The 22,149-nt window shown below is 36.9% G+C and overlaps 1 protein-coding gene across 1 annotated transcript in view; it reads right to left on the reverse strand.

Annotated features, from left to right (window-relative positions):
* LOC133266998 (cadherin-19-like) overlaps positions 1-21,420 on the reverse strand; it is a 116,059-nt gene extending 94,639 nt beyond the window's left edge. Inside the window, exon 1 of the mRNA XM_061448862.1 lies at positions 21,268-21,420. The gene's annotated coding sequence lies outside the window, so the exon portion shown is untranslated. The remainder of the gene's footprint in view (positions 1-21,267) is intronic.
* Positions 21,421-22,149: the final 729 nt, after the last annotated feature.

Consider the following 22,149-nt stretch of genomic DNA (forward strand, 5'->3'; position numbering starts at 1 on the left):
GTTGATAGCACAGTTTACTGTTCAAAATGCATGTCAACTAAGTTAGCATTTAAGTTCTTTCACGTAGCCTTCCTCACAGCTATTCCCCTTAAAATAGGTGTGTTTTAAATGCTCTGTAATTGTTAAACTGGTCTGGTTAGAGCGGAGAAAGAGATCCTGACATGATCGGTATCACAACACTCTTTCCTCCAGCGCTAAAACAAATGACCTGTGGAAAGTACTTTCTACTTTGTTTTTATACCCTTGCACTTTCCTATCTGAAGACAGTGAACAGAATGTGTAACCTGGACCTGAAATGAAAAGGCCTGTCCATCATTATCTAAAACTAAGATTACCATCCTGTGTGGCTATTACAAACGGTAAAGCAGAAACACGGTTCAACAGATGAATCACACTCATATACTAATGTTATAATTCAGGGATTGAAAGTAATGCCTTTAATTCATTAAATGAAATTATTTTGAATTAAATTTTACTCATTCTTACTAGAACATTGTATTGCAGAAGTTACTGAGATATGCAATCATAAGACATTTCCATGTATGCAGCTACTTTCATTGTTTCTTGCTGGATATATTTTTTAAAGTGCTTTCTTTTTTTTTTTTTTCATTATATACTCAGATTTCATTGGTTCTCTCAGGGAAAACAAAAGATATGTATTTGTCTTTATATGCAGAAACATTTTTGTTATTTGTTAGAGTGGATAGCCAGGTTTGTTGTGCAGATAAAGGTAAACACTTGTGGAAAACCAAGGTAGAAAATTTCAGCTCAGATATTCAGGGGTAGATGACCTTTCCAAGGGTAGGAATAAGTCCCCCCTCACCCTCAGGACACAGTCAGTCAAGGTTTCCCTTCTCTAGCGCATGAGAAACACACCTGCTTGTGTGTGAAAACACATGAGGTTTCTCTACTGATTTGTTGTATAAAATTACTGTAATGGCTATTAAGCTGACTTTCACAGAGAAGGAAAACAAAAAAAATCTGTAAGTCTTTGTTCTTTATGTGCAGAACAGCAACCATACACTGTCCTCATAACAGCAGTCTGGCACAGAAACAGCCTAGCTTCCCTCTGGGCTTGCAGCCAAACATTTTGAGCAGGCTAGCAATAGAAAATGATTTCATAGGCACAGGGTCTGCCCTGAGCTCACCAAGAGGCTTGAAGTCATTCACGCAAGCTCCCTGTTCCACTCCGTCCTTTCCCCCTTGTGACTTTCAGTGACATCCAGAACACAAACCCTCTTGACTAAATTCGATATTTATATGAAGCTCTTTCTTGCCTGCAATTGACAGATTTTCAGTCTCTTTTCAGTATGGAAAGTTGGAATTCTGAGACCTGACATACTCAACATGACTTTCCAAATGGGATAAAAATATGGTAGCTTCTTCAAAATGGACAAATTAATTTTCTGTGTTCAAGGACATACTATTTTTAAATTATGTTTAGCCTTTGGATTTCAGGTTAATGTAGTGCAGGTGCTGGATGCCATGAAGAACCCTTCTAAGACTTCAGTTCTTACCTGACAGCAACACATGTACATAAATATGGTGGTAACTCAGGTCTCATTTCTCAGACCTGAAGTGAGGTGTTACTGAAAGACACTTACTTTCCTCACTCCAAAAAAAGGAACACGAAAAGTGACATTTCCCAGCTGCTAAAGCACTAACCAAGGACTAAAGTACTTGGTATTAAAATGTGGTACCTGACAGAAACTTTTTTTCATATGTCACATAGCCCTTCTTCCCTAACTCCAGGAGCTATACAACGCCTGGCTGAAGTTATGGCTTGGAGTGAAACTTCTCATGTCTATCCTTGGGATCCAGCCAGCCACTCACTTTGTGCACTGGGTTCAGACCTTTACAGAAGGTAAGACCATTGTCCTTTGCAAATTAATACACCTGTCTGAATTTCACCTGTTAGGAGTGGAATGGTGCACTTTTACACAGCTAATGGTAAAGTGAAAATTTCAAATTCTTAAAAAGAGGGCAATGTAAACTTTTTCAAGATTGGCTATCAGAACCTAATGAAGTTTTTTGTTTTGTTTTTTTTTTCCCCAAAGCTTTGCGTTTGGTGACATTTTTTTGCTTGCTATTGATGGTTTTACATCAGTTTTGGTTTAAATTTGCCTATTCTAATGAACTTGGAAAACCCTAAGTATGTCAGCTTTCCCTTCCTTCAAGAGAAAGCTTCATCCTCCCGCAAAAAATCTGCTTTTAGCAGGTAAACCTATAATTTTTATAACATTTCATAGATATTATTTTCTTCCCACTGCAATGTTTTTGGCTAACTTGTATCAAAACAAGGAACAGTTAGCAGTGAACTATGTCCCAGCATGTGACAGCTAAATTGTTTCCTACATGGTTTAGTGACAATGACTAAAACCATGACTAGATATCTTAAGTGTATACAGATTACATACAGAGAAGAAGGTAAAATTTGTGCTAATTTTCTTTATGGACTGAGAAACACTCATTAAAGTTGCAGAACTATGCTTGTGATATATCTCAGAGGGAAAAAGATAAGATTTCAAGGAAAGTGAAAAAGATGTGATACCTGTAGGTGTTCCCCTTTACACCCATGTGAAAAAAATAGAGCTTATGCTTTAAATATATTTACAAACTGAACACCAAATTTATTTGAAACCATTTTATCTGGAAGTTTTGCTCAAATTAGGCTAAATTCTCAGCTATGAATGTGATAAACTTGGCACAGGAAGAAAGACAAAACATGTTATAGATTTAAACCTGAAAACACCCTTGCTTGAACACTACAGGACTGTTGTGAGAGCCTTTATAGACTCTGAATCACACAAGCCAAGAGTTTTCTGGTGCTGCATATGGATATGTCTTGTCTCCTCCTGAGAATGTTAAAATATGAGCTTCCCCAGCAACTCTGATAATCCTTTGACATCCAAGTGCCCAGACTGACTAGGTCTCAGAAATAAGGTTTGCCTTGCCCAGTCACCTCCAGGAGCTTTGGTTGAAGATTAAATTGTTTCACTTGTACATTTTATAATTTCAAGAGTCTGTGGTGGGTATGTGTATTACACATACAGGCACTTTGTTTATATTTAAAAGCAAATTGCTGTCAGCCCACATGAGAAGTATCAGATAAAAAGAATGAACAACAAACCACCCTTCCTTGACTTAATTGTCTTATTGATGTGAAGTGTTCTGAGATACTTCTGTGAGAGTACTGTTATGTATACTGTGCATTTCAAGGGTTCAGTATAACAAATTTTTCTTCTATACTTGTGCCCTTTCTTTTGTCATGCCTGGTCCTATAGTTGAGCCAGGGAAGCATTCTACCTCCTCTCTTCCTTAAGACTATAATTTCCCAAATGCATGACATCAATCATTTTTCCTTTCCTTTACAAAGCTTTCTCTGTGTTCGTCAATTTTACCCATTTTGTGTTATTTCCCCAATAATGTGTTTTTTATATTCTGTGCCTTACAAATTTTTATTGCTCAAGTTCTAGCCCCACAAAAGTTATATTCTCACTGGGATATATTGACTCCCAAGGGCACAACCACCGCCTGATGAGAATATAGGCATGATGATCTCTTTGTGCCTCGTCCAAAAAAAGGATCTGTTTCAGCTTTTCTTTGCCAACAGGAGCTTCTACATTTTCTGAAACATTCAATGATACAACAGATCAAAGGAAAATGAATGGAACTTCAGAACCTGTTTCTGACTTCACAAACTATGCTGGCTTATTGGTTTCATTCATTTTGCTGGATCAGTAGGGGGTGGGCTGAAATTTTGATCGCTGGGTGTTTCATCCTCTCAGGTGTTTGGGTTGCATGGAATTCAGTGGTTCAAAATATACCCTCCTGGCACATCTCATTCCTGCCCATTCAAAGTACAAATTGTTCAGATACATCTGTTTTGATTAAGGGAGTTTCAATATTTTCCTGCTTATTATAAAATTCACTAGCCAGAAGATGAGATGATATGCTAGAAATCAGGGACTAATTTTTTACACTGATAATAATTAAACACTGAAATCCTATAGTCAACATGCTGTTGAACCCTGTCTCTGCCAGTCCTTAAATTATAACTAAGAATCTTTTAAAAAGAAATGTTATAATTCCACCAGATGTTATCTATACTCACATACTACAATACTAACAATGTAAAGCTTTAGGGTAGATATAAGAACTATGGGAGAAAATCCTGTCACTGTCACAATTCAAGAGGTTAGGTTAAGTGACCAAAATGTCTAATCCAGTGGTTTGAAATTGATTAAGGATGACTTGACATCTTTTTAACCTGGTCAGTTTTACCTTTAAAAAGAGCTGTAAAAGGGACTGCAGATGCCTTATTATAAAATAAGCCTTTATTTGGAGGCAATCTGAGCTGCTACTGAGATTCACCTTAAAGCAGCTTTTCAGCAGGAGTGAATAACTGCAATGCTGAGATATCACTATCGACAATATGTTATATGCAGAAGGCACATCTGAAATTCATCCAGCTTTGTTCTCACTGTTGATTTGCAACAGGTTATATTTTTAGTTGTATACATTTATATTAGTCCTGTGTGGCTTTCATAAGCATGGTTTTTAAGTTCCTGAATAGTTATTTCTTCTTCCAGGAAGCATCACAATCTTCTTTGTGTGTGTGTGTTTGTGCCTAACAGAGATCTTATGCAAGAGTAGCTATGGAATTCCTTTCTAAAGCAGAAATTTTATGCAAAAGAAATTGCCTTTACAATAGAAGGAAAGATTAAAATCATGCTCAGCTTCCCTATCACTGCTTTTGCTGTTCATTTTGGCAATAAGAAAAACTTGGTGGAGTTTGTCTGTGAAGGATAGAGGATCCCACAAGGATTCCAGGCAATCACTTAACTTCAGCAGACCTCTTAGGAGCCCAGACACCCATTAACTTAAGGAAAGCAATTGTTAAGGGGAATGTTGCCCTTCAGAAGCTAAGGACAAATGATTGGAACATAAAATTGGATTATAGAAACATTTAGGTTGGAAAAAACCTTTAAGATCTTGGAGTTTGAACTCTTATACTGTACATACCATAACACTGCCAAGTCCACCTCTAAACCATGTCACTAAGTGCCTCACCTGCACGCCTTTTAAATACTTTCAAGGGTGGTCACTTAACCACTTCCCTGGGCAGCCTTTTCCAATGCTTGATAACTCTTTCAGTGAAGAATTTTTTCCTAATACACCTCCCCTGGTGCAACCTGAGGCTATTTCCTCTTGTCTCATTGCATGTTATAGCAATAGAAGAGAATTGCACCCACCTTTCTCCATCCTTCTTCCAGGCAGTTGTATAGAGTGACAAGGTCTTCCCTCTTCTTAAGACTAAACAACCCCAGTTCCCTCAGCCATTCCTCATAAGACTTGCTCACTAGACCCTTCACCAGCCTTGTTGCCCTTCTTTGGACATGATCCAGCACCTCAATGTCTTTCTTTTTGTGAGGGGCCCAAAACTGACCACAGAATTCAAAGTTTGGCCTCATCAGAGCCAAGTACAGGGGAAAATTGCTACTCTAGTTCAGCTGGGCACACTCGTTCTGGTATAAGCCAGGATGATATGATGTTGGCCTTTTTGGCTGCCTGGGCACATTGCTAGCTCATGTTCAGCTGTTTGTCAAACCCCACCTCCTGGTCCTTTTCTGCTGAGCAGTTTTCCAGCCACTCTTCTCCAGGCCTGTAGCAGTGAATGTGGTTGCTGTTGCCCAAGTGCAGGACCTGGCATTAAGCCTTGTTGAAACTCATACAGTTAGCCTTAGCTCATCAATTCAATGCGTCCAGTCCAGGTTCCTCTGCAGAGCCTTCCTACTCTCTCACATATCAACACTCCCACCCAACCTGGTGTCATCTGCAAAGTTATTGAGAGTGCACTCAATCTCCTGGTCCAGATCATTGATAGATATTAAACAGAATTAGCCCCAGTACTGAGCCTCTTGGAGCACCACTTGTGATCTGGTGCCAACTGCATTTAACTCCATTCACCACCACTTTGGGCTCAGACATCCAGTTTTTTACACCGGCCAGAGCCATGAGCAGCCAGTTTTCTGCAGATGAATGCTCTGGGAAATGGTGTCAAAGCCTTTACTAGAGTCTGTGCAAAAAACATCCACAGCCTTTCCTTCACCCACTAAGCAGGTCATCGTGTCATATGAGATCAGGTTAGCCAAACAGAGCCTGCTTTTCACAAACCCATGCTGACACGGCCTCATCATCTGGTTGTCCCATATATGCTGTGTGATGGCACTCATGATGATCTGCTCCATAACCTTCCCCAGCATCAAAGTCAGACTGACAGGTCTGTAGTTCCCTGGATCCTCCTTCTGGCCCTTCCTGTAGTTTGTAGTCACATTTGCTAACTTCCAGTCACTGGGACCTACCCATTTGGCCTGATAAATGATTGAAAGTGTCTTGGTGAACAATTCCATCAGATACCTCATTACCTTTGAGAGGATCCCATCTGGCCCCTTAGACTTCTGTGTGTCTACATGGTGTATCAGGTCACTGACCATTTCCTCTGGGATTATGAGGGTTTCATTATGCTTCCCATCCCTGTCTTCCAGTTAGGAAGCTAAGTATTCACAGAACAACTGGTCTTACTATTAAAGTTTGAGGCAAAAAAGTCATTAAGTACCTCAGCCTTTTCCTCATCCTTTGTCACTGTGTTTTCCCTTGTATCTAATAAAGGATGTAGATTCTCCTTAGCCCTCCTGTTTTTGTTAACATAGTTGTAGAAACATTTTTTTAGTGTCTTTTTTGGGAGTAGCCAGATAAAATTCTAGTTGTGTTTTGGCCCTTCTAATTTTCTCCCTGCATAAACCCACAACATCTCTGTAGTCCTCCTGATTTGCTTGCTCCTTCTCCCAGAGGATACATCCAAAATGGAATGTAGTCCCAGCCAAAACTGTTTAGTCAGGCTTGTCTTCTTTCTCACTGGCTTGTCTTCTGGTATATGGGAACAACCTGCTCCTGTGCCTTTAAGATTTCCTTTTTTTAAAGAATCCCCAGACTTCCTGGACTTCTTTGTCCTGTAGACCCTTGCCTCCCAAAGGACTGTGTCAACCACTCTCCTGCCAAAGTCTGCCCTCTGAAAGTCCAAGGAAGGATTTCTGCTGACCTCTCTCCTTACTTCTCCAAGAATTAAAAGCTATCATTACATGATCATTATTCCCAAGACGTCCTCCAAACCATCAGATCACCCACAAGTCCTTCCCTGTTCACAAACAACAGGTCCAGTGGGGTGACTTCCTCAGCTGGATCACTCACCAGCTGAGTCAGGAAGTTATCTTCTACACATTCTGGTAACCTCCTAAACTTTTCCCTCTCTGCTGTATTGTACTTCCAGCAGACATCTGGTAAGTTGAAGTCACTCATGAGAACAAGGGTGATTGTAAGACTTTTCCCAGCTGCTCATAGAATAGTTCATCTGCCTCTTCACAATGATATCTGCCTTGTTGGCCTTGCCCCTGATTCTTACCCATAAACACTCAACCCTATAATCTCATCATCATTAAACCCTAGACGATCAAAACACTCCTTAACATACAGAGCTATCCTAATGCCTCTGCTTCCTTACCTATCCCTTCTGAAGAGTTTCTAGCCGTGCCTTGAAGCACTACAGTTGTGTGAGTCATTCCAATATGTTTCTCTGATGGCAGCTATGTCACAGTTTTCCTCCTGTTTATTGCTCATGCTGTGTTCATTGGAGTAGATACACTTCAGTTGGGCTATTGATCTTATCACCTTTTTGAGGGAAGAAGCCTCCCTGGCCCATCCTCAGGTGCTTCTATAGTTTCTAAACGTCAATAATCCCATCGTCTTTGCTTCTACATGGATCTCCACCCCCTGCTTCTACTGAGATGGCAGACCGAAGGACCTTGATAATATACTATCCCTCAAACTTTGGTGTGTTGCCCTCAGGCTTATTTGTAGCAATCCTGGTTTTATACCTTTCCCCCTTCAAATCTAGTTTAAAGCTCTTTTGATGAACCCTGCTAACTCCTGTGCAAAGATTCTTTTCCTGCTTTGAAAAAGCTGTAACCAATCTCTTGCCAGTAGGCTTGGTGCCATGTAAACCAACCCATGATCAAAACCACCTAAATTCTGTCAGTGATACCAGGCTTGGAGCCAGGTATTGATTTGCTGGTTCTTCTTTTTTCTTTCCCCATCATTCCATGGAACTGGAAGGATAGAAGAGAGTGCTACTTGTGCTCCTGATCCCTTAAGCAGCTGTCCCAGGGCCCTGAAGTCTCTGTCGACTGCCCTCAGAATTCTTATTGGATCTTCATCACCACATGTACATGATCAATGTGTTACAAATGGTTAACCTTTAGGAAATTCTTATTACCTGACAAATCAGTATCACGATGTTTGAAAAATGTTGTTTAGAGAGTGAAAGCTAGCATGGAATTGAATTCTTGATCGTGAGACTGTTGCCTATCTTTCATCTGCTGTTGCTTCAATAGAAAACATAAACTGCAACTCAAATAATAACAAAAAGTATATTAGGACAATACTGTACATGTCTGCATTTTTTAAAAAAGGCAAGGTACCTCTATGCTGAGTTTGTATTATTATCAAAATTAAACAAGTAAATGGAAAAAAATGGGAAAGCAGCAGATGCAGTCGCAAAGCTGTCAGAGAATGCAAATCTGTGTCTCCTATTGTTAATTTATTTTGTATTCAGAATTTAGAATTTACTGATGAATCCTTTTTGTCACACCACCCATCATAGCTTGGCATGAGAGAGAAGGAAGATAGAAAAATTAAAAAGCCTGTTTGTTACTGTAAACTAAAGAGCATGAACAACATCCACCAAAGACAGGCAGATGGAAGATAAAAAAGAGTTAGGCAGAACCAAGTGATCTATGCTGATTTTCCTTTACATATTTATTAAAATAGTCTAAATGCAGATTCACTTTCTTTTGCTAAATATTTATTGTTATTTCTTCTGTTGTAGACTGGAAACTGCAAACAGTGATAAACTAGTTGTAAAGAAATGTAATTTTATTCTTCCTTTTAGAAATATACTTTTATCTTCTGCTGAAGTGCTATTTTTCAGTTCTGAATTAGCAGACATGCATCCTGTATCAGCTATTAATATGCTGTTCTGTTTGCTGAGAAAGTCAAAGGACAAGGCATCTATCATTAGTGGAGGACAGATACTGCATAACAGACATGATACAAAGCTAGCTGCTGCCAGTGGAAGTCTTTTCATTGATTCAACAGGTTTTAGATCAAGCTAGAAATCAACTTCTGTGTACCCTCAAACCATAAATATCTAAGCTTTTATTTACAAACAAATGCCTCTATTTACTACTTAAGAGGTAGGATGAATGCCAGTCTATTTCCAAATTGGAACTAATACAAATGCACCCTCAGGTTATGCAATATCACAATATATACCAGAATGACTTGTATTTGTAGATGAAATTTCAAGATGTAACATTTACAATAACAGTGCTACTGGGCCTTACACAGCAAGTGCAAGAAAGGTGGAAAAGTGCAAAGACTGCTCTGACACATAATGCACAGTGGAAAACCTCTAACAAAAGAAACTGAAGTATGCACAAAACAGAATTCAAAAGGTCTTGCTGAGAGGCATCTCAAGTAGCTCTACCCAGCAGTTGCACCAACAAAGCTGAAAGGAGTAGAAAGGACCTCTTTTGGCTACAGAGGAAAGAAGAAAGAAGTGGTTTTGATGTACTTCACAACTAAATCAGAGAAGCAAAAATGTCAAGAGTTTTTAGGAGGGTGAGCTGAAGTCAAAGAAATTGTCATGAGCTCATCCCATGTTCATGCAAATGAAAGGTGGAGGATTACATAAAAACAGAAATGAAGAGACATACTAGGAAATTATATTGATTGTAGTCTAGAGTGATGTGATACACCTACCAAGCCTCTTTTCTATTTCTTTCATAAGTTGAAGAATAAAAATCTGTGCATGCTGGGAACTGGATTACAGGCAGTTCACTATTGATGGTTTTAACTGACCTGATTATGCACTTAGAAAAGTAGATCTATGGGAACATAGTTGAGGAAACATGTTCTGCTTTAAAATACTGTTATGAATATTTGATGAAAACATAAAATATACCTGCATGACGACAAAACTTTCTTCAAATTTCAAGAGGTGATTTAAAAATTGACTTTTCCAGTTTATGAAATGAACTGATACATGTTCGTGACAGATTTTGAATCTGGAGAACATTTTATAGCAATAACGATCTAGGAGTAAATAGAAAATTGGAGCTCATATGAAAGATAATAAAGCCATAGTACAAGGTTCAAGGAAATGAGAAAAAAGAAAGAGTACAAATGAGTTCGAAAGATTCCTAGGGTACAATTGTTTCTCAACAAGGAAGAGATTGGTGGATATGATGAAAAGGTGAGCAGTTGGATTGTGGGAACAAGATAAATCAGGGGAGGGGGGGAAGTACACATGCTGAGCTGCTTGGGCACTTTGTAATTCGGAAGTGTTTCATGTTCACTAACCTCTGATAGAATCCTTTATCAGTTTGATTTGACTGTACTGCAGGGTGCAGCGTGGCAGACTTTTGCCAGAGCTGCCCATTGCTTCAATGACAGATGTTATCTAGCAAGTGAAATGCTGTCGTTAATTATTTCCCTTGAAATATGGAGCCCTATTGTGTGTGTTGCGTATTATTTTTAAATAAGATACAAGCCTTCAAGAAACCCACATGTGGCCAAGTTTGCTGAGGCAGTCCTAGGTGGTTTAATGCTATTTTAGGGGACATTTTCTCTTTTTATTTTTTATAGGAAGCTTGCTGTGGCTTAGTTTTCATTTTGGCAGTCAAGGTGTCCAGGGCATAGAAAACTGTTGCATATTTGTTCAAGTCACATCATCACCCTGGTAAATACTTTGTCTTCCTTTAGCAGTTTCCAGCTCTCTAACCAGGTCCTCTACACTGGTAGGAGCCAAGGAAAGTTCAAAACTTGCATACCAAATGACAAAGTTAGTAATCTTAATATGCAACGCTGAAAAGCACAGGCTTGCTTTTGCTTTTAGAAATATTGTTTCATAAGCTCACTTTCCTGTTTTTAGGTGGAACAGCAGCAGGCTTACAAGAATGTAATTTATGTCTAATTATATAGACTGTATTGTCTCATTTCTATTGACATGTATCCTGTAAGGGTATTCATACACTATTAGACTTAGAGACTTCTTGTTCTCTTCAATTACAGAAGTAACAGAAGACACAGATAAAATCAAAAGAGAAATTTGGCAAAGGAAAAGAGGGAACACTGTTTGCTTGTCACTCTATCACTTGGTTTCTTCTGCTTTATGCATACGCCTGTCCAGACTCCGTTATTATGTTAAATGAATAAATTAATATCTGAACCTGGGAAAGTCAAAGACCATTGTTTGCTTGTTTGAACACAAACATGCCAAGATTTGTAGCTCATCCCAACCCTCTGAACCTATTAAGTCTGGCTATCACTTGAACTCCCTTTCCTGAAAGGAAATTTGTATTTTGTGAGCTCTGTCTGGAAAAAGAGAGAGGAAAATGCTCCTCTCAAGTTGGATTTGCAGTCATTTGGTGCTAATAATCGTGGCTGTGATCCAGCAAAGCATTTACGTTTAGTTTATCTTTCAGCGTAATCCCACTGAAGTTAGTGGCTTGTCCATGTACTTAAATTTAAACTCATCTTTGAGTGCTTTGCTGGATCACAGCCAGACTACTGAGTACCTTACAGAACTGAACTCTCTCTCTGTTCTTTGACACTGGCCTAAGGCAAGATACACAGACGTGAGAATATATGTGCTTTAAAGGATAGAGGTTAAATACAGTATTATTCTCAAGACTACTTCATATTCCATTTAATAAAAAGACATTCTCCAGTTTTTTAAAACTCTTGCCAGTTGTTGTGAAAGTGAGGACATTACAATTCTAACAGAGTCTAACCAAGACTGTCATTCTCTTTTTTTGATCATGCTGAATTTTATAACTCAGGAGATTCAGGTCAAGTTAGCATTCTGAATGAAAGTAATTTGTTAACACAGGTTTAAATCCCTGCAATGTTCTGCTGACAAAAGCTAGCTTAATATGCAACAGATTCAACGCATCTCTGGTGCTGGTATACATTTTAAATTAAAGTGCTTTTTACAGTTTGGACTAACTTGAGCCCTTCAGGGTTGATAGAGTCTCAAGTACTTCAGGCAACTAAAGCTAAATATTTCTGTACAAGTTTGTTTAAAGCTGGTTTGGATAGTTCCTAACTAAAGATAGATTGGGTAGAGCCCTACAGTTCCTCTTGAACTATAGTCATACCCTGAAAATGTCTACATCAGAAAATATGTAATCCACTATAGAAAAAATAGTCGACATCTGCTGAGGTGTGTTATTGATGTTGTGAAATATTTGGTATGTGGAATAGTCATAAATGTAAGAGTTATGTAAGTAATTCAATTAGCTTAGGAGAAAACCACTCAGGGTTTGCACAAAGTCTGGGGGGGGAGTTTTGAGTGATTGTTTTTTGTGGGAGGTTTCGCTGTGTTTTGTTTTCAATTTTTTCTGTTTGTGCTTGGTTTTATTTTATTTTTCAAACATATGTAAAAGTTACCCACTGCATTATCTCCATCAGATTAAGCCAAAGATAATGCTTATAAATGAAATTAATTTATTACTGAAAATAACGGTATGTTGACTGTATCACAGAATATTTAAAGCTGATCTCAAATCAGTCTATTGTGAATAAGTTTGGCTGTAAATTTGGAATCACTTCAGAGGTGTTTTTCTCCTCCTCCTTTGTGTTGTGGTTTTTTTTTTTTTTCTTCTTAAGCACCCTTTTCAAATTTAAAGCCCATACTCTTTATCTGAATATCAGCCAATCAGAATTCTTATCTGCATGGTCTAATGATACATTCCAAGTATTATTTACTTGATTATAGAGCCTGTTTTGATGGAGTACAATCACTTTTCTGTTCTCAATGACCCACTGAATGATGACATTACTCAGAATTCCATTTAGATGATACATATGACCTAATTGGCTTGTATTCTGCCATGGCAATAACTGAACTCAAATGTCAAAGCAAACTTCGTAAACAAAATCTTCCTTTTATGAAACTGAAATTACGCTATGGGAAGCTTAGGAATATTAGCTATGGAAACTGTTTTGTTTTTTTCAGTTACACAACATCACTGTGCACATCCATACTTATTTTATATACTGCCATTTCAGGATTTTATACTCTAAGCAAAGAAGAAAGAAAAAAATACATAACAAATAAGTAAAATGACAACAAATTAAAACTCAGCATAATTATTTTGGGTTTTTTTTCTATAATAAACTATGCCTTCATTTAAAATTTGAGAAAAGTTTTCAAGGAAGCTAATTTTTCTCTTCTGCTTATTGAAGTGATCATGATAGTTGCATTTTTTTTCTATTTCTTTTTGACCTTTATAAGAAGCTATGAATTAGCATCCGTATAGTATTAGTGGAAATAACAATTTAGCTCAACGTTATTTGTATTACACAGATACATCAAAATTAACTTTAAAATGTATGGCTTGGTAGCAGTTTAATTTTGACAACATTGAGATTCCTGGGAAACAGCTACCAATATCTGCTTATGAGGCCTATGTAGCTAGGAATGAGCTTGCTCTTTTAGGTACTTTATCCAAACTTCAGGGTTTCTAGTGACATATAGACAAATAATAATTACATACCCTGCTTTCATATCTTGGTTATAATCCAGGCTTCCAAAAAATTATCACCTAAAAATATTGGCATAGTCTTCTAAATTGTCTCAGACACACAAAGGTGCTTTTCTAAAAGCAAATGTTTGAAATTCCAACCCAGTCCTTGCTTGCACACCAATTTGGTAGCGTCATGGCACTAAATGTCTTGATAAGTAGTGGTGAAATGCTCATAACTAGCCTTTCCAAATATTTTGCCTTTTTTTTCCCTATACCATTCTTAGGTAACTGTAAATGAATTCTGGTTGGTTTCAGAGTGTTCTTATGCTGAGGTAATTCTAATTACAGTATTTCTGCAAGAGTGAGAAGCTCAAGTAGCTATCACTGTTAGTAGTGGTTCATCACAAGTGTCCTGGGTTCAGCAGTAGCAGTCATGTTTCTCCTTTGTGGTAGCTGGTGCTGTGCTGTGTTTTGACTTCCAGCCTGGGAACAGTGCTGGTGATACCGATGTTTTTGGTTGTTGCTAAGTAATGTTTACCCTGACCAAGGACTTTGTGAGGCTCATGCTCTGCCAGGGAGGAGGGGAAGCCATGAGGAGGCAGAGACGGGGCGCCTGACCCAGGCTAGTCAAAGAGGTATTCCATACCACAGCACGTCATGGCCGGGGTGGGGGGTAACTGGGAGTTACCCGGAAGGACATGGGCTTCCGGGTGGGACTCGTTTCTTTGCCGGTGGTATTGTATTCTCTTCCCTTGTTATTTCTCTTATCATTGTTGTAGTTGGTAGTAGCAGTGGTGATCCGTGTTGTACATTGGTTGCTGGACTGTTCTTGTCTCAACCCGTAGGAGTTGCACTCTTTCGATCCTCCTCCCCGTTTCTCTGGGAACGGGGAAGGGGAGAGCCCCTGTGGGGGGCGGGGGACCCTCGATTGTTGTCAGCCCGGCACCACTCACTGGGAGTGAGTGAACAAGTTGCCTGACTGGGTTTAAACCATGACAACAAGTGATACCACCTTCCTGGTTGTATGTGCTTTTGAATTTAGGCGAATTCACATATACCAGAGGACATAAAGCTTTTTCCATTATAAGATTATGCTCCTGACATATCGCATATCTTCTATTAAGCTGAAGATCAAGACTGAAGTTTGGTGATCTGCAACAGAAATCTTACCCGAAATTACTTGAGGGAAATCATGAGCAGTTAGTAAATTACATTTATAGCATTGGCATGATAGCTATTTTTTTTCTTTTTTGGCTACTAATCCTGCCAATATAAGTGTCTGGAGGGAACCTTATAGATTCTTGGTGAAAACATTCACTTTTGGAGACTTTGTGGTTGAGTGTTGCAGTGCTCTCTTACTCTATGTCAGTGAATCTGGAGCTATTTTACTGTAAGCAATGCCTGCCAACAGGATGACTTTTATAGATATATGGTCTACTATACCTAAACATATGAATCTAATGTGGAGATAGATAGAAGCTTCAAATCTAAATTCATACCCTTTCTTCACTCAGTTTGATGAAGTGGTTAAGGACAAGTATGAAAAGTCTTATTGCAAAATTCACTAAAGTCTGGGATTTTCTTCAAGAATTAAGATAACAGCAGTTAAAGAGGAATAAATAGTGAATATTGGGAACCCAAATAAATTTTGAAGTTTAACAATGTTGACTTTGGGTTTGCTTACACCACAGCAGTGATGTAAAAACTCAATTTTTCATACAGTTATAAAAATCAAATACTAAATATTAAAGGTTTAAAGGACTGTTGTACTAATTTTCTATTAAAACTATTTCAAAAGTATATGAGAAATATTTTCTATACTGTGTAATTATTCCATCACTTTAGAAGTTGTATATTAATTTAAGCAGTGAATTTATAACTCTGATTTGACCATATTTTCCAGTTACGGTTGTCAGTTCAGTTTATGGTCAGCATCCCAAGTTCATAAAGGAGATTTTATTGTTATGAATATATATATATATTTATGTCCACACACATGTATATGGAATAATATTGGTTATCTTTAGTATAAAAAGTCACTCAGAAACATTTTGAAACATTAAAAGCATGATAAAATCTATTAAATGCAATTCATTTCTAATGCATTGTACAATTTTGAGATGAATCTCAGACTCACAATAGTTTACTGCATCTGTGCTATGCTAACATATATTTATTATTTCCCACCTCATGTTTTTTCCTCTCAATTCTATCTGAAATTTGAAAAATTAATTTCAAGATGCTAGTGGATCTACCACAATAGTCTTGGGAATCAGGTAATAAATGTTCTACAACAGCAAGCTATTTCATCAACATTATTTTACAGCAGCTTGATGCATCCATGGGAGTGGAACAAAATTATCTAAAGGTCCTTTCCAACCCTAACCATTCTATGATTCTATGATACATTTTTGACATAATGATCACTGTGTTTCGCACGCATAAAACTGTACTGACAAACAATCATACATGCTCCAATTTTTCCCTCCACTTTTCCCTACTTCTGTAACACTCCTTGCTTTTAAGCATATATACTGTGGTTCCTTGGTGTTAAGTTTTTTAAATTTTCAAAGCCCTAAACACAGAATGAACAAATCAGTTTTTGCCTAGCAGGAAATTGTCATTGGATTTTCATTGAGTTGAATATTCACCAATGTGTGGACTCCATCTGTCACTACTTTTGGTTATTCATTTCATATTTGAGACTTAAAAGGACAGGACACTGGGAGTATAAAGAACCTCTTTTCATTACTGAAAAGGTTATATGTAAGTGTCCTCAAGACTGTTCTGTTCACTGGTTTTGGTAAGCGGCACATGACAAATTAAATCATGATGAGATAATTTGTCCATCCAATGTAGCAAACACCACACAAACTAGAGCACCTTTGAAACCCAGAATCTAAGAAGGGTTCCAGTCAGCAGTCTGGTAAATCTGAATAAAATCAAAAGTAATAGTTACCACTGAAAATTGTTTTATTCGTTATTGCGTCTGTACCCATGCTTGGTATTCAAAGGCTCAACACCTCTCTTTTTAGTTTAGTGATTTTGCTTATATGTTTTCCAATAGAAACTCCATTCATTTTATAAAAAAAACAAATCCTGTGTTGATTATATTTGTTTTACATATAGCCTAATAAGAAAGATGCTTAGACAATATTGTTGACTCAAAAATTAAAACTTGAAAGAATGAAACAAGTTGGGAGATTAATCATACCTTTCTTTCCCCTGCAACATCACAAGTCCAAACAGTACAACTCTGTTAGAGTATGAGTTAAATACTGCTAAAAATTAAACAGTGTATGCACACACACTCACATATACACACATATTTACACTCACTGTTTAGAAAAATCAAACAAAACCGACATTCTCTAAACATTACTTCATATAACACAATAAAAGTCCTCTTTATTGACTAAGCGATATGTATTTCAAGCCAGTAAAGATCTTTCAAAAAATTTGACCTGCTAGTTACCTTGGGAACTAACTTGGGTACTTATTTCTTTTAAATCAAAATAATTTTGTTCTTCTGTGCTCTTTATGTTGGATCTCTCACATTACTTCCACAGAGCCTATGTGAATTAAAAATGAACTAGAAATGTCTGATTAAGATACATATCAGGAAAGGGAATATGCAAACATTCTTTTTACAAAAAAAGACATTTCTAACATAAAAGTATGAATTTACAGTGAGGTTAAATAGACTACTAAAAGTTTACAGAGTTAAATATAGCAAAATATATCAGTTAATATTTGTTGTTATTGATTAAAAGATCATGTATGATTTTGTTTAAATGTGGAAAGATACTATCAATCACACAAGGCCTATAGACTGTGTTTGTATAAACAGTTTTGTCAGTTGTCTTTTGCAGCACACAAGCAGAGTTATATCTCTGGAGGAAGCTAGAAGAAGGATAACATTGGATTGGAAATATTTTGGTGGATAGGAAAAGCTTGAAAAGCTTTTTTTGGTTTAAGTAATTTTATATACGTAATTCTGTTTTCTCGGAGAGTTATCAGTAATACTTTAATTAGAATTCCCAATAACAACTTCTCTGTGTTTGTCTGATATGGATGTAGTCAAGCACTTTTGTAAATATTGCAAATTATACTAAGAAAATAACAGCCTTGACTTTACTGACTTCTCCTATTAGGCATTGACTTTCAGTGTCCCAGATCTGTTACTGAATAGCAGGATGACAACCACAGTTAAACTTAATGAAAGATAGTCTTATCTTACCTGAGAGTTTTCCTCTTCTTTAATTTCATTTGCTTATCCTTATCTATCCTTATCGATATTCAAAGAAATATGATGTGCAAGTACAAGATATGTTTTGCAGCAAATAATTCAAATAATTATATGTAAAAATTTACTTATGAAGTTGGTAAACTATTTAAAGTTGTATACATCCCACATAATTAAATATATTCTTTAAAACTGCACTGTATAATTATGAAAAAAATTATCACAAAAAAAAAAAAGACAAAACAAACCAAGAAACCAAATCCATACGCAAATCTCCATAACTGACTCTATTTTTCTACATACACTGAAGAGAGAAGAAACATATCTCCAATCTATTCTAATTTTTGGCATGAGTGCCTCTTTATTTTTGGATCGTTGACCTGACAGACTGGAAAGGCAATGACTTCTATTTCTTCTGGTGTCTTACATCAATTCATTGCTAGGAAAATAGAAAAAGGGTCCAGATTTAGCTTTACTGATGGCTATATTTTGCTTCTTTAGGAAGAGTGGGATTGTGTCATATCCACTGTGTGCACATTTATGCACATTATGTGCACTGAATACGTTGTTCATTAATATTCTTGTACAATTTTTGTTTACTGTAATATACTAAAGCTTCTAGATAGATAAACTTTACAGAGGTGCAACTGAGCAATCCTATACTTTAACAGATAGATAAAGAGGAATGTGGGTCTTTCATCGCATTCCCAAAAGGAAGTGAAGAATGAATACTTGTGGCTAGAAGTATCACATAAGCAAGTAAATCAAGTAATTCAGCTGAAGACTAAGTACAGCTAAGCAGGTAGTGTGAAGAACACCACCTTTGCAAAGGAAAATGCAACTCAGCTTGCTTCCATGGGGGGAATAACATGAGATTCAGACTACGGAAAACATCTATTAGACTGTGAATCACTCTTTTTTTTTTTTATACTTATTAAGTGATATTTGCAGTTTTGCAACATAGTCTGTAGGAAAATATGCAAACAGCACTCCCCACCCCATAGCTGTCTGCATAGAAATACTTCATACTTCACAGAGGTCATAAAGCTTTCAGTCATTGTTACTTATTCTCTTTAGATTATCATAAACAATTACTGTTGTGAGATGGACTTTGTACCACCATTGTGGAAGGAAAGAGTTAAACGCATCCCAGATGTAGAAAATCCTACAAAACTCTAAGCTTTGTGTGATACAAGGATAAAAATGTGATTTCATAGTAAGGAAGAGAAAGAGCAGACATGGATACTGATTACTCTTCCCAGTTGACTTCAGGATGTTTTCCTAGAGAAAAGAGCTAAGAAGATATTTTACTCCTGTCCTTTACATTTCAAGATATAACTCTTCTTTCAGCAGGCCAAGATAGAATTGGACCAGGCTATCTGCCATGTAATGGGCCAAAACCAGAATGCTGAAGCCTTTCCTTCTCTTACCACCCTTACTACTACTGGAGGGAAATGAGTGAATGGGTAAATACTTCAGTCATTTCTTGACATCAAAAGAAGTGTTAGAAGAACAATAAGTGTCAATTATGATAAAACTAGCATCACAATTTGCATAGAAGTCTATACTTGCAGTTAGAAATTGAACAGAAAAATCATACTCCTATTAGCAGCTTCTCAGGACTGGAAGAAAATACATGAATCATTGAACACCTTAGTCTACTGTTACATTACACCTTTCACTGATCAAATAGATCAACAGTAAATTGGATTAAATGATTTTGCTACTCAAAGCTGGACTACCTTAGCCATAGAATAATTCTAAGCTCCTGCAATAATTCTAAGACCTGCAATATTTTCTGTGAATGTATTATAAAGTTGAACTAAGCAATAAAGTCTATGAAAATGAGTAGGAAATAATATTCATAATTTTATTAACTTTTCTGTTCTTAGCTAAAAAACTATTTTAAAATATACTTCTTTTATTCCCCGGCCCATAAGAATCCTGTATCTATACAACTAAACATAAAAAGAAAGGATGATTTGAAAATCTCTAGCATTTTTAATATGGTCACATAATAATTAGCTTTAAAATTTTTATCCTTTTTTACCTAAAATGAAATAAAATCTCAAATGGAAGATATTTTCATTCAAAACCCTGAAACTTGAACAAATAACTAAGACCTGAAAATGGTAAAGCATAATGTTTCAGTAATAAAAACATCTTTTTTCCTTCCTGTGTAAGACAAAGAAATTTGTGAATACTTACATTTCTCCACTTATTTATATTGCTTTCAAAAACATTTGCTTTAGAAAATTCCCAGATAGTCTTTAGAAATTTCATAAATAGAAATACTTTTTTAAGAAAAACACATTAACACCACCATCAGGAATGTTAAGAAATTTTTGAAGGGTTTGGAATCTGTATTTTCTCATGGTTGCTGAAGGCTACCACTTCTGATAAAGTGGACTGACTATAATCTATATTGAAGTGAACTTAAAATGTCTTCAGTGACTCCCGGATCAATGTCAGTGAGTCACATGGTAACACTCAGCACTCCTTGGTTCAGAACCCAAGGACAGGGTTGATAATGGGCTGTGATTTTCTTTAAAACCTCTTTTTTTCTGGGCTATATCAGAGCCTGGTACAAGATACTACAAACACTTTGATTCTTTCTTGAAAAATGTTCATGTTTCTGAAACAGTTAAGCCTTTTCTAATTACATATTTGCCATGCTACAGTCACAGTAGACAATAATATTTATGTTTCCCCGTAATTAGAATCTGACATAATACAGAGTCAAAACTCAAAATGTTTTCATTTTCCATATCTTACATGTGATACTGAGCTTCTCAGAGAGGGCTTGAAAGTGATTTCAAAACTAAGTATCAAAGAACAGAGGGAGACAAGACTCATAACTGAAAGATAGTGACTGAGGCATTCATCTGCGAAGTGCATACATGTTTTCAATTAGTTGTAAGTGTTCTTTACACACTTCAATATATGAGACAGATTAGTTTGGAAAACCTGCACAGCCTTTCACAGATGATTTTTAGGACAACTCAGAGAATGTGAAACTGAAAAAAACGCATGAACAAATAAAGTGAAAGAACAGAAAGTAAGAACATGCTAGCTATTATGATGGAGTAACAGCAAGAAAAAATGAACCACAAATCCCTTCTGATTTCAACCTTACTTTTTGAATTGGCACACAGAGTTTTCAAAAGTGTAATGCACCTTTGCAATAGCACCATTATATGTTCTTGATCACCATCCACACCTATGTAACCCCACCCTAGACACAAGCAATTTAGGGGTTTGCTGTTGTGAACAAGACTGTCTTGAAACAAAGCACCCTGAGGAAGTCAAAAACAAGTCCAAGAGTTTAGACAGTAGGAAGACAGATGTACAAGGGAAAAATAAATGTCATACCTGCTTTCTTCAAAAAATCAGTTGTCTCTTGCTGTCGTGGAATTCTTCTTATATTCCCTTTTCTATGTGTGGCTGTGCCTCAGCATTCACTCATTTTGTAAATCATTTATCACTACCAGCACTAAGAGCTACAACAACATCTGTGAGATACATAGCATGTTTTGGATGAAAGCTCTCCCTGTTACCTTTAACAATGCTGATTGTTCTACACCACCAGTGTTCTGCACTTGTCTTCGGTGCTCATAAAATAGCATTCTCAGCTGCAGAACAAAAAGGGTTTGAATAAATATTAGGCAAACAGCAAATATTCTATACATGTTTTATATTAATTTATATTTTAAACTATAAGTAATATGGTTTTCACATTCTTTACGAGAGTCTAAATTAGGATTCTACCTTATTAATTGTCCTAAACTTTCCAGTCAATAAGGAGTCAGGCATTTCTGATTTAAGATATTGCTGCACTAGGTGCTCAAGTTTGAATTCATGCTTGAGATCTTAGACCTAGGAGTCTCTGACACTGGAGAGACATCGCTGACAGCAATTCCACCTGCACAGCACTTTGGTAGAAGCAATATTTTCCTTTAAAAGCTATAGTTTTGTGTTGCAATATGATAAATCCTGTGGTACAAACTATCATCTGCATCATTCAATCTTCAAGAGTGTTGGGCATGAGGAAACTTCCTGATGCACAGAGAGCTCTGACTCATCTGTCACTGTGATGTTCAAGCAAACTGTCTGGGGCTGCAATGACAGCAAGAAATACAGCTGAGATCACAACAAGGACACCATCTCAGGATCTGTATATTCCTTGTTTGGAAGTCCCATGCATCCAAAGCTAAGAAGGCAGAGTAATTCCTGTCCTTGGCATTCACAGTTTCT

The sequence above is a fragment of the Pezoporus flaviventris genome, unplaced genomic scaffold, assembly GCF_033815535.1.
Source record: "Pezoporus flaviventris isolate CSIRO_AGI_PZ_B2104156 unplaced genomic scaffold, CSIRO_AGI_Pfla_v1 ptg000007l, whole genome shotgun sequence".
Classification (NCBI taxonomy): Eukaryota; Metazoa; Chordata; class Aves; order Psittaciformes; family Psittacidae; genus Pezoporus; species Pezoporus flaviventris.